This window comes from Corvus brachyrhynchos, unplaced genomic scaffold (genome assembly GCF_000691975.1).
Source record: "Corvus brachyrhynchos isolate BGI_N302 unplaced genomic scaffold, ASM69197v1 scaffold312, whole genome shotgun sequence".
NCBI classification, from domain to species: Eukaryota; Metazoa; Chordata; class Aves; order Passeriformes; family Corvidae; genus Corvus; species Corvus brachyrhynchos.
In genome coordinates this window covers 1,414,323-1,428,330 of record NW_008236640.1, presented here as the reverse complement: position 1 = coordinate 1,428,330, position 14,008 = coordinate 1,414,323, and the positions used below count along the sequence as shown (strand labels likewise).

At 38.3% G+C, this 14,008-nt stretch overlaps 1 protein-coding gene across 7 annotated transcripts in view; it reads left to right on the top strand.

Annotated features, from left to right (window-relative positions):
* Positions 1-6: 6 nt before the first annotated feature.
* Positions 7-14,008, top strand: part of WDPCP (WD repeat containing planar cell polarity effector) — a 149,785-nt gene continuing 135,783 nt past the window's right edge. For all 7 annotated transcript variants that reach the window (XR_001859527.1, XM_017726744.1, XM_017726740.1 and 4 more), the window contains exons 1-2: positions 7-1,877; positions 2,041-2,122. The gene's annotated coding sequence lies outside the window, so the exon portion shown is untranslated. The remainder of the gene's footprint in view (positions 1,878-2,040; positions 2,123-14,008) is intronic.

Here is a 14,008-nt window from a genome sequence, read left to right as displayed (position 1 = left end):
GCGTTTCCCGCGCGTTTCCCTCCTCCCCGGCCTGTGGGGAGCTCCCGGCGCGTCCCGGCGCTCCAGCGCCTTGCCCTGGTGTGCGTCACACTTCATGAAATCCTGCCATTCTGTTGCTTGGTCCTTTTCTTTTTATTTTCAGGGAAAGCTGAGAGGTTGCCTGTGCTATTCCGCTGGTAGAACTGTGTGGCTGAACTAGCGACCTCTTGTACAAAAATAAAGCTGCTCGTTTACTTGTATTTCGAATTGTTGAGTGAAGTAAATTCCTTTGGTCTGGCTGACAGGGAGGCTGGTACTGGCATAAATACATCAGCAAAATACAGCTTCATAAACTGTGTTGTTAGGGTGTAAAAGAATGTCTTGGATAGCACGGCTGATTTTTCTTTTCCCTCCGATCCGGACAGGATTCCTTATTAGGTTAGTCTTTAGTGAAGTCTTACTTGTCCCGGTATTTTTCTGCAGGATTAGTTTTAAATCTTACTCTAGTCCTTAGGAGTAGTAGTATTTTTTTTTTTTTTTTTTTAACAATCTAAGCAGCATGTGTACTTAGGAAATTTCTTCTTCTGTCCCGCGACAGAAAAAAGGAAGTTACTCCTTGAGGGCAGTGGGTGTAAAATGTAAATATTGATGCTTATCACGCAAAGTGTTCTCATTTCAGTGAGTCTTGTTGTCAGTCGTGCTCATGCCACAGCTCAGAGCGTCCCGTGCCTTGAACGAGTCTTTGAGCACCTGACAGCTCCTGCTGTACGGCAAACTGCAGGGGCAGAGTGGAGGAGGTACAGTAGCACTGGGTTCGTTTAAAATGTCGAGTATACCGAGTTATATCGGTTAATAACCATACGTTTTTAATATGAATGAAGACTGTACCCAAGTTCCCTTCTGGGGATGAGTTTGAAAGCCAAATAGCTGCAAGCAGAGCTGAGGGCTGGCTTGCTGTGAAGTGTAGGGGAGCTTGGTAAGGAGGAGGGCGCTTGTTTAACACAGTCAGAGTTTTCCAGAGTGTCCTAAGATGCTTTACCCTGGTGACCCTTAACCTTCTCTGCACCTGGACGTTGTACAGACTTAATTAACACTATTTAAGATTGTTTAAGATTTAAATATACACAAAACCTGATATGGACCCACATAAGGTAATTTCCACTGACCGTAATTGGTTCAGCGTAAATTGATTTCTTATCAATTTTCAGCTAAATCAATGTTAGCAGGCTGTAAACTGATTTATCTGTGTCAGCATAGCAGATTGTATTGATTTAATGGATTTCAGTTAAGAGCTTAACTTGAAACTTTCAAACTTTCTTCTATAGGTGTGACTCTTCTTATTCTTTTCTGCCCAAGCTTGTGCTCCTTGAATTATTTGCTGTCGGAGATAACAACAAATCTTGTTACTTTGTGTTGAAAGTGATTTGTTGTGATTCAAAGCCGTGTGTAAATGTTTTTGTTTGTCAGAAGCATGTTTATCACTGTATTTTCAATCCCAGTATAATTAGTCTGAGGTGGACTGAACTGTCATCTGTGCTGATTTAACTAAAGATACTGTAAAATGTTGCCTCTTATGAATGTGGTGTAATTTTTAAAGTCAGCAAAACTTAACAATTCTAGTATTTCCTTCCTAAATTTTGTTCCTACTTGTTAAGCTTTAAAGTTTTCCAAGCAAAATTTAAATGTAGTTTCAAAAAATTTTCTTTAATGCTTCCCAATGTTTCATTAGTATGAGTCTTTCGTGTAGCACTGTTAGCCAAAAGGCTGCATAAATAGAAACATTGTGTGCGAATGAAGTAATGGAAATTTAGTGTGCATGTGAATTGGGCTCTTGGCTAACTCTTCAAATACACTTTGCAATTTTTGCACTCAAAAGATACTGAATTACGTGGAAATCGGTAATTAAACAACACACTGAAGTATTAAGATGTTTTAATCTCCTTTTTCTGGGGATTAAGTATTATATTTCAAGGCAACTAGTAGTTTTGATGAGTAGTCTGCCAGAATTATCTCCTCATTTTTTTTTTTAATATTTTAAAATGAATTATTCTCTGTTAACAGCTGGCTGTGTTCTTTTACTGTATTTTGGATGGGATTTTCTTTTACTTCATTGCCACCTATAGAAACTGATGAATATTTTTAGGTAAGTTTTTACACTTAATTTTCAATAATTTGTGAAGTTTTCTTTTTATCATCCTCTCTATGTCTAGTACAGGTTTTTTACTTACATTTACTTGCATTTACTTAGAATTGTTACCAAGTCATGTCTCTTGTAGTTAAGTGTGTGATATAATTAACATTTAAAATGCACAAGACTATGTAAGAAAGATTAACTATATAATGGCCAGGTTCAATCCTAGAAATGCCAGAATTGAAATAGTTGTCTAAATCTCTTCTGGATTATGGTCCAAGGGAATAATAGTAAGAGATTTTTCAGAAATAAAGTAAAATGTTGCAAAAAAATACTGAAATAGAATTAAGAGGATCAAAAGTTATTTGTGAAGTATGTGAGAAATCTATAATAGAATTAAAAAAAGATAAAGATATAGATATGAGCAAGAACTATTAAAATAGTAATTTAGAAAATTAATATGGGGTTGGGGGTTTTTTTTATTCCTAGTGCTGATGTCCAAAACATAACTTTTCACCATTCATTTCTAAACTTCAGTCGTGTAATACTGCATGGACATTACATGTCATGAAGAAACTGATCTATAAATTCCATTTATAATCCCAGTTTTCTTTTTGCTGTGGTGAAACCTTTCTTTCTAAAGGAGAAATTTTACTTTCCGTGTAACTGGTTTAATTTTTTCTGATGGCTTATTCTTTATTTCTTAATGGTTTAGTTGGTTTTTAAATTAAAGTTGGGTAATTAATCATTAATTGATTTCTGCAACCTTCAGCATGTTTTTAATAGGTAGCTAGGATGCAATAACACATCCTGTACTCATGTGCCTGCTGCCTATGAAGAGACACAAATGATGTATAGCTTGCTTGTAATATGTAATAGTAATCTTTATGAACTATTCATGAGTCAAATCTTAATAAAAATTGTGAACAGAAAGTTCTTTTTTATTTGTTTTTCCTAAGTAGGTTGATAGTTCAAGCAGATATTGTAGGTTTGGCAGCGGACACTGAGAGTTCAGGCCTCCTCTGGTGTGGGTGCATGGTCAGATCTGAGGTGGGTGGTCTGGTGAGCAAAAGAGCTCAGGGCTCCATCACTGACCAGAGGGGGTGGTGGCTCAGTGGCTTCATAATGGCACTCCCAAAGCTGAGGGACCCTGGAAGATCTCTCATCATCTACCACCTGAGCACCTCTTCTGGAGGGTTTTCTTCTCATAGTTGTTGCAAGGTCCAGGATATAGAGAATCCCTGTTTGAAAACAAAGCCAAACAAAACCAACCCACAAACCAAATGGGCTAACCACAATGGGCACGCACAACAAAGCCAAACAAAACCAACCCACAAACCAAACAACCACAATGGGCACGCATGCTCGGCACAAAGACTTCGGCATATTGGCTGTAAATTCAGCAAAGTTATCTCTGAATTATTGCAGAGAACAGAATTCCTGGTGCATGAGAAGTAGCATTACTGGGTTCTTCTGCCTTAACACAAATATTTCTCTTGGTTGAACAGCAGTGTGTGGGTTTTCTAGTCACTAATGTGGCTGTGTGGAGGAGAAGAGGCAGGCTGGTATTCTGAAGAAGAGATGACCTGTGTAACAATGCAAGTTCTACCAAAGCAAACCTTGTACTCTTAAAGTTAATTTGTTGCAACATTAAAAGAAACCCAACCTGAACACCACCGCCCCTTCCTCCCACTAGATGTAAACATTAAGCTGATGTCTTCGTGAGTTTTTTAAATGAGGTGAGCATTTAGTCAAATGGGGAAACAGCTCCTACTGAAAAGAAATGTTTGCTTTTTTCTCTCATAGGACTTTCTTTTGCATTTGTTCATTATAACCTGATAATCAAGTAATACATTTTGAACAAGAAGTTAGCAACCATAACGATGACTTTCCATTTTCTAGGCTCAGCACAGAGGGGTGAATCCATCTGCTTCCTTTATCCATCCTTTCCATGTCAAAATGACTGATGAATGCTCTTCCAAGCCAAATCTCTTGCATAATTACAAGAGTTTTTCTTGTTAGGCTTATTTCTATGAATTATGGTCTCATAGTTTGCTTAAAATATTTCAGCTTGTTTTACAACATCCAGGTGAATTTGTTTCTGTACTTTCACAGAACTAAGTGCTTAATAACTGCCACTATACAGACTAAATTTTTCTCCTTTTCTTTTCCCCAAGAATTGAATACTGTTTCAAAGAAAATATCCCTAGAAATACGTGGGGAAGGAGAGTGATGTGTTATGGTGTTGAGTTTTTTGAAGTTAATTGTATAAAATATAATTCTGTACAGAAGGAAAGTACTGAAAAATTTTTATCTTAATGGCATTATTCACATGTGAAACATAACTTTCAAACATGAATTTATCAGTAATAAGTGTAAGAGGCAACTAAACACTTTGTTTCCTGTGTGGAGGTTTTTCTGCATGTTTAACAGATTCATTTTGGTATCTGGCCTGCTTTTGGAAACCTTATCCAAACTGATTTTTAGGCAGCAGCAAGAGTCTATGGGTGGCTTTAGTAGCATATATGCTTATAGTACTGACCATATTCAGTGTCTGCTGATATTTGAGTAAAGAATGGATAAAGAAAATTTCTTCTTTCTGCTCACATAAACACAAGTACACTCTGCACATGCCTGTATTCATTCAGTTGCACACTGCAGGGCTAAACTACCCCATCTCTGAATAAAAGTGTAGGCCCCTGATTCGAGCTGTGTGGACTCCATTGGCCATACCAGTGCTGCATAACTTGGAGTTTCCTGTTTCTCAAAAACAGTATGCACATATTTTTTTGTTGTTTTTTTTAGTTCAGTGTTGACAAGGGTTGTGTTGGAACCCATGAGAACGGTCCTCAGGTTCATGCTATAAGAAAATGTTTGAAACTTTTGGACCTGTCCTGAAGTCCTTTAGAATTGTCCTGTCAGGCTGGGATGGTGTTGAGGAATTAGTTAATTTGAACTCAGGGTAGTCCTAATGTCTGAAGCAGCTTTCCAAGCCATTCTGAGGGGGGTTAGCAGGCTTCCTGGAAGAGAGAGCTAAGGAGTGGGTCTGCATGTTCCCAGTATGAATGAGAAGGGAACCATGGCCATGGAAAATTGGGAAATTGACTGCTTATATCATGACACAAATGATGGAAAGGTGCTGCATCTTTGGATGAAGGAGGCTTCTCCATGAAGAAATCAAGCAACAGGAATCATGATTATAGTTAGTGTTTTTCTAGTTTCTTTTTAGAATGATACAACTATGCCTTTTTGCTCAATTTGCCATCTACCCTTACCTGTAAAGAGTAGCCATGGTAAAGCACTAACACAGGTATGATGAAAAATATTGGACCTTAATTGGATAAAAGCCTTTTGAATGTTTTGAGTCCTATTGGAAAGGTGTTACTCTTGCCAATATAGTGGAATATATACTTTTAATAACTCGTGTGCGTTTGTTTCATGACCAGTAATCCCATTTATTTACAGTAATGGGCCAGATACTGTTTTTCGAGTTGCTTGCTGTCTGACTTGGGAGAATATAAAATATTTCTCTGAAATGGCCTTTTCCTTTTATAGCTGCCTGACATCTAGGGTCTGGCCTCAGTGTATATTAGGCAAGGGAGTTAGAAATACACCACAGTTAAATTACGGGTTTGCATCTCCAAGTGGTGCGTGAATTCATGGTTGAAGACTGAAGAAATTAATTTTGCTAAAGCAAGAAACAACAGGACATTAAGCTACTATGCCAGCTTTAGATGTACGCTTAAAAATTTTTTGCTGCTCAGCATTATTCAGTAATCTTTAACTCAAATTGCAGGAAATATTTGAAATTCCATTCTAACAATATCCAACAGAGAATATTAGAGAAGCATTAAATTTCAAATGCCTGAGGGAAAATGTTCTCTTGCAACACCGTGGGCATTTGGATCTCACTAGTATATGCAGTATTATAGCCTAGTATTATGCTTCACTTGGTCTAAAATGAAAGCGCAATTTTAATTCTATCTCCAAAAACTTGGTATACTGCAGTGAAAAATAATTTATTTGAATGTTTTTTTTTAATACATTGCAACTAACTTTAAAGCTTCCTCATATAATACTCCCACTATGGCTTTTTGTAATCTGACCCTTTCATTAAGACTTCAAATATATTCCCAAGGACTTATCTCAGTGCTTTCTTTGCTAATTTACAAGTTATAAGATTCCAAAGTTACCGATGAAGTTTCTCTCATTCTATGCAATTTTTCTCTTAATGAGACAAAACTTTAGAGTATCTTTGTAAATATATAAAACACCAAACAGAGGAACTAATACACTCTTAAGAAACAGGTAATATGCAAACTCAAAATCAGGTTTAAAAATATATACACACAATTCTGGGCTGGGTAGTTTGGCAGACCCATTAGTGAACTTATGTCAAAAAAATGCTAAATAAACCTGTGGGGTTTTATAACCTAGATATGCTGTATTTGATAGCAAAGCTATTTTGGAAGTGAATCCTCAGTTTACAAGCTTTGGGAGAAAGAATAAAAATGTATCTAAAAGGTTTATAAAATCACTAGTTGAACATATTTCTTACCACCTAAGAATTTCAGTATTGCCAGAGCAAGGAGAAGTGCTGCGTTTTTGTTGGAAAAATAAGATCTGTGGTCATTAGAGAAATAGTAGGGCTCTTTTCCACCTGCTGCTGGCTTTTTTTTCTCTTTGCACTTGACTGTCGTAGACAGGTATGTCCAGGAGAATGTGAATATTGTGATATTTCATCCCTTCATGGAGTTTCACAAGAGGCAGGTTTTTAACAGTGGTGGGTCAGCTGCCTGTGAAATTGGACTACTGTGACTTGCCTGACAAACTAGACTGGGGGGAATGTGATTTAAGGACTTGAAACCTGCAGAAAGAATTCAGAAGAGCAGCAGAATGCAGATCGTTTATTTGTTCAACATAGCCGTGTGGGACATAAATTAGTGAAGTTTCATTAACAGTATCATTTGTTTAACTGCGATGCTAGGCTCTGTCCTTGCCAAATGAATGTCACTGATGTCTGTAATGAAAGCTGGGACTCCACTGCAGTGCTGGTGGACACCAGCTTGCCTGCTGAGGGCCACTGGTGGGCTCTGAATTGCCACATTCCTTTTCATGGGAGCTGAGACCAACTGAAGGTTGATGAAGTGCCTTTTTTTCCATTGTAGTTGGTCCCAGGCAGTTGTACCTGAACTTCTGAGTGAGTAGAGCGATACATTATCTTGTACTGTGTAAAATCTGAGAGATGATTACATATCTATTTGAATGGGCCTCTGAGAAGGCAGGAGTATCCACTGCACTGTAGTAACACCATCTGTTTGCATAATTTTTAGATAGAAAAGACTAAACTTTTAAAAACTGCACTTGTAAAGAACAGTCTGCATTTTTGAAGGACACTTAGGTGGTTTTGTAAATATTGAGCCTGTCTTGCTTGAGTAATGGAAACCTTGTAAAATGCATTAGAAGTACATGGTGAAAGAATAGGTCTGTATGGATTTCAATATCAGTCTTATTGCATGGCATTATTTCCAATTTTATTGTCAATTTTTAAAAATTGTATTTCTGTCTTAATAGTTATATTGATTGTTCTTTAAATAGTAGTATAAAGAAAAGTAGGCACAAATATATAGCTTAATGTACAAAGCTCTTTCTGCTCTTTCTCACCTGAGCTGTGTATTTAAGTAGATGCTTCCCAATCCATTGTTTGGCCAGTTTTTGTTCCAATAACTTGATCAGATGCAGTGAATTGCAGTGAGTTGGCTGTTGCTTTTATCACAGAATGGTTTGGGCTGGAAGGGGCCTTTGAAGTCCAACACACTGTGAACGCCTTCCACTAGACCTGGTTGCTCAAAGCCTCATCCAACCTGGCCTTGAACACTGCCAGGGTTGGGGCATCCACAGCTTCTCTGGGCAGCCTGTCTCAGTGCCTCACCCCTCTCAGAGTAAGGAATTTCTTCCTTATATCTAATCCAAATCTACTCTCTGTCAGATAAGAACTTGGTCCTGTCACTTCAGACCCTCATGTAAAACGTCCCTCTCCCCCTTTCTGATAAGCCATCCTTTAAGTATGAGTAGGCTACCATAAGGTCTCCCCAGAGCCTTCTCCTCTCCAGGCTAAAACCCCTCTAGTCTCCCAGCCTTTTAAAAAAGGGGAGTTGTTCCTTTCCTCCAAACTTTTTTGTGGCTCTTTTCTAGACCCGTCTCTAACAGGTCCATATCTTTCTTTGCCGGGGGCCTCAGAGCTGGATGCAGCACTCCAGGTGGAGTCTCTCTAGAGCAGAGTAGAGAAAAGGAGTCCTCCCCCTCGACCTGCTGGCCATCTTTCTTTTTATCCAGCCCAGGATACAGTTGGCTTTTTTTTAGATATTGGAAGACTTCCTTTGTAAATGTAATTAATACATTGAAATTGAGACAAAATTCATAATGATGTGATGTCAGTGAATGAGGTGCAGCTTGTGACACAATTTATGTGAAAGCTCAGAATGCTCCTGGGACACTGCTAGCAAAGTCCCCTACCTCTTAGGAGTGCTGTTAACTTTGTTACTCTTCAACTGGTGGCAGAGGTCTTTTCCTGTGGAATTCAGTCTGAGAAAACTTGTACTGGAAAACTTGTAACAAAGTGTCATTCTTGTGTTAAAATACAAAATCAGGACAGCTGTGGAACAGTGACAAGTGACACTGGTGGCAGTTTCATTTGAAGAAATACTCAGGTAGTAAGCAGACCTTACTCCTTGGGACTATTTCAGAATAACTTGATTAAATGACTTTTCATTAAACAGCAAATGAAATATTTAGATTATATAGAGATCTAGCTAGAGTAGCTTCTTTGGCATCTGTCAGTGATGATACTTAACTCCATCAACTTTTTCCCCTTGCTTAGAGGTTTTTTGATTTGTTTTCTGGGTAGAATTTTTTATATGTCATATTGGGAAACCCCTTAAGTGTCTTTTTCTGTCTCTCTCCTTTGTAATATGTCGTGTCCCTGTTTAGTAAATCACTTAATAAATTAATTCCACTCTGTCATGCTTGTTTTCTGAACACGATTACCAAAACTGCAACACACTCAGCTTCAGTGCATGGCTGAACTCCAGTGCAATGACACACGATGTGCAGGTGGTTGAATATTCCTTAAAAAGCAGCCTGTAAAATATGCCACCCATAATGCCAGTGAATAAATGACAACTTCAGCATGAGTGTTCTTTTAAAATGTGCACCTTGCTGAGGTTATTAGTCACTCTGAATTCAAGGACATGTGAGTGCAGACTTTGCATAAAGCTTGGGGAGTGGCATACCTGTGAAGTGCTGCTGCTTGATTTTCAGAAGATGGCATGCTGTGAATTTTAAAACTCCCTCATCGTGGATGAACTGCAGCAAATGTCATTTTGTAATTGAGGCCATGTAAGTTAGTTATTCTACATGTATTTCTAACAATGAAGTTTCAGAAATCTCTTTGTTGGGATCAAAGAAATGTTATCATCATGGAAGGAAATACTGCAGTACTTGCTGAATAGGGCAAGGAAACAAAATAATGAAAATTCTGCATCTTTTCTAACATATATATAATTGTCATCTGTTTCATGGATTAGTGTGAAGATTATGCTGTTGGCCTTCTGTTTAAAAGTAGAGGAATAATGATAATAGCGAAAATATTTCTGCTTCCCTTAACATGAATGTGGATGAAAAGGAAGCATCACACAGAATTGTAGCAGCAGCTGTGACTTTAATTTGAGCAAACCCAACTCAGACAAAGATTTCAGGAAAAGAAATCCACAGATAAAAGTGAGGCAGACCCTAATATTGTATCAGTCCTAAAAAGACTTATGTAAAATAAAGGCTTGTGTAAAATACAGAAAATACTTAACTCTGCTTCCCCCAGCTGCAGCCACTTAGTTGTTTTGTTTTGCTCTGCCACTTGGGGTAAGTTAATTTAGTTGTATCTTTTACATATGTGAAAATGGAAAGAGCCAAATGTTGCAGCTAACTGGAATGGTCAGTCACAGCTCTCCTTGGAGAGAAGATATCTCCACATTGCTCAGAATTTAAAGCATTTTTAAACAGTGTTCATAATAAGTGAGAGATCCTGGAGGAAGTTGTGGTGGGGTGACCCTGGCTGGACACCAGGTGCCCACCAAAGCCACTCTCATTTCCCTGCTTAGTGGGACAGGGGAGAGATAATACAACAAAAGGCTCCTGGGTCAAGATAAGGACAGGGAGAGATCACTCACCCGTTACTGTCACGGGCAAAACAGACTCAGGGAAATCAGTTTAATATATTATCAATCAACTCAGAATAGGATAATGAGGAAATAACTATGTTATTCCTGAGGCAATACCATCAATGCTGCTAGGCTCAGTCTTGTCCAGCAGTGCATCCCTCCTGGACCCATCTGGCATTGGCTCTGCTGGACATGGGGGAAGCTTCCAGGAGCTTCCTCAGCATCCTTCCCTGAAAGCCCCTGCTACCAAAACCTTGCCATGCAAATCCAAAACAGAAGTGTTTAAAATGAAAGAAAGCAAAAAGGAGGAAATATTATCTTTGTGCTGGAGATTGTAGTCCAAAATTTGTAAATGATAAAAATTTCTTTGGAATACATGGAATTATAGAATTGCAAAAGCTGATCTATAATGCAGTCAGAGAAATAATGGTAATGGGTAACTGCTATGATTTTTTAAAATTTTTTTCATTCTTCTAATATTTTTTTTTAAGCTTCATGAAAGCAGGTTATTTGCCAGTGATTGACTGTTGCTGTAAAGGCATCCTTGCATGTCCATCTGCAGAATAATTGTCAAGTACTAAGTTGTGTGCTCAGTATCACTGTTTCCATTACATTGCCATTTACCTGTGGTGTAAGTTGGAGGCTCGTGAGAAATGAGTTGGTAGAAAGAGGGGGTCAAACTGTGAACTGATTAATAATTAGAAGATCCGAGCACACCACTTGAAATTTTTTGAAGTTGTCTAATTCCTTATTATTTCAGTTTTAAAATTTTATTATATACTGAGGTAGTCAAGCTTCTGTGAGATCTCATATTTTGAGGAAAGGAATAGAGAGAACGTGTACCATTTCAGTGGCTCTTCATAATTTGGGGCTGCCAAACCAATGCTATTCATGCTGACATCCTGTCTTTTCAGACACTTAAGTAATGTATATTGAGGTAATTAAAGACAACTGCTTGTAATAGCAGAAAATTATTATAATCATTTTGTTTTCCAGATAACAATGCAGATTTATAATTTCTGTGACCACATCCAGTGTTTTACTACCAGAATTGACAGGGAAACTATAAATAGTTGTTATTCCATTATGCTAAATGTCAGGGGTATAAATCTAACTCCATTTTATTTAAAAATCCATGAGGACAGGTTTCATCCGTATTTTAAATGGATCCACAGCAGTTAAACCTAAGCCCATTCTTGGTTTTCAAAAACTTTTTCATGTTTTGTCACACTTGTTGGTCACAAGTCATATATACAGCTTGAATGAGAATGAACACTCTTTGAAGGTTTTAAAATAAAACTTTAATGTCGAAGTGAAAGAAAAGCAAGTTTCAAAACGCTTCCATGTTGCAGTGATTACATCAGCTAGCTCCAAGCTTATTATCAAATTTGGTTACTTGTATGCTATTCCCTCATGCTCTGTGACATTTACAGGATTCCTATAATGGCATTTTCCCCTCCAAAACTGGGAGGGCCTTTGCTGGCAGAAGCTGTTTTAAAAACTATTAAACAAACAAATTAAAACACATCTTTCTTTCAACAACATAGCCTGGTTGTGATGCAGTCAAGAGATGCATTTAGTTGTCAGTAACCGTGGAAGGTGTAACAAAATGTGCAACTTGGGCTATACCGGAGAGTTTCTGTTCAATTAGACTTCCTTTTTCTTTGTTAATCTTTGTGGCCGAAAAGCTTCGTCAGGGTGTAAAGACCAGTCATTCATACGGAGGACATTCATATCTATGATTGTTAATCTTTGATGATGTTACCTGTTTAGAGGTCATACAGACATAGTGAAGCTGTATATGCTGTGTTGAGAGTTAATGCAGATTATTCTGATACTGTTCACACTAATTGTACCATTGCCAGTTTCTTTATTATGTTATGTGTTGTTATGTTTTCCCTCTGAACTACTGCAGGCTTTGTCAGTGTAAATTTTGGTTATGTACATAATACTGCCAGTTTTAAAGACATTTCACTCATTACTTTAAAAACGTAACTTTTTAAAGTGATGTAAAAATATCTGGGTTTTCTAAGTATAATTGCAGGGGTTTTATTTAAAGCATTTTAATCATCTACAGTTTTGCCTGTTAGCAAGGTCCTTTTATCCTAAGAAACTAAAAGTGAAAGACAAGCAAATGGTTTGAGATTATATGGATAATTAAGTTAATGGTCATGAAATAGAACCTGAGGAATCAAAAACTGTGGTAGAGGAGCATTGAGATGGTTTTCTAAATGCTGAAGGGTTTGGATAGGACGTGCAGCTGAGTGACTGAGGGAATCACAGCCTCAGGGGTTTACTCTCTGTCTTAAGCCAAAGCTGAAAGCACAGCAAGGAGAGGCCCCACCTTGGCCCATTGTGTGCAGCCCTCTGACCACAGAGGTAGTGCAGGTCATTGGCCTCAGAAAGGACCTATATTGGAAATATTAAACAGATTCAATTCCTGAACATCTGTCCCTGGTGAGGAAGCTGCTTCTCTGTCCTCATCTCCCAAGTTTCCTGCTGGGCTTTTGATGCTCTTTTTGCAGGTGTTAAGTTGCCGTTCATGGGGCCAAGTGCTTACGTTTAAGTCTTGGCAATAAGCCACAGGACAACCAGAGTGCGTGTCACTCAGACAACTCATCCTTCTTTTGAAGTTATGAAAGCATAAATAGGGTCCCCTTGAAAAAGGCACCTGAACGGAGTAGCTGTTCTGACAGAAGTTGCTTGGTAGAAAGAAGGAAAAGGAAGGAAACGAAGTCAAGAGCGCTGGGAATGTGGTGCATTAACACCACCATGCACTAGAGGGCCCAGCCTCCCTATACCCATTTCCCAAGAAGGAAAATGGGAGTAGGCTGAAGGAACTTCTGAGAAATTACAGTAATATTAGGAGGAGAAAGAGCTGTCTGAAGCCAAGAGGGCTCAAAACAGGACTGAATGTGGAGAAAGGTGATAGAGTGACAAATGCATTCAACCTGAAAATGTAATCAGACAAGCATGTTCCCCTGCTGGAGAAGGGATTTAGCAACTTTGAACTCAAAATCATGTGATTTTTCTTCCTCCTCCTGGCTAGATTAAAAAGGGGAGTGATGTTTTTAATATTATATCATGCTTAACAAACCATTGCGTGCTGTGTCAAGTTCATTTTCCCTATCAGCTCTGGCTAAAACCCATTGCTATCTGTAGTCTAGCCTGAAGGTGACAAGAGATTTGAATCATTGTAATTAGGCACTCATCATGCTGCAAAAAGATACAACTATCTTGATGAATCAGTATGAAAAAAAAAAAGCTGTGTTTTTTTTTCTTTTTTTTCTTTAACTGCCGTTGGTGCCTGGGAATGTGAGAGCAGAAATGAGCTCGGCAAGAACCGATGTAGTTTCCTCAGCACGGCAACTATTGTCCTGCTCTCTGTGCTGAAAAAGTTGAGTGGCTTTTGCCCCTCCAAGTCCTGCTAACACCTTCAAGTGTTCTTGGACCTCTCCCAGGTTTTACTTGACAAACATTTTCATGTGTGCCACTTCTTTCTGATTCTGAGAAGTTCACAAAAATTCACTTTCCACACTTAAGCAAGAGCTGTGAAATGAGTTATTGTTTGCCTTTTAGTATTGTTGCTCCAGGGCACACTTCTGCTGTGAAGTATAAGTGATGAAAAAGTGATTCTGCCTAGGTTTGTGGTTGGATATGGCAGAAACGGGGTATAAGGAAC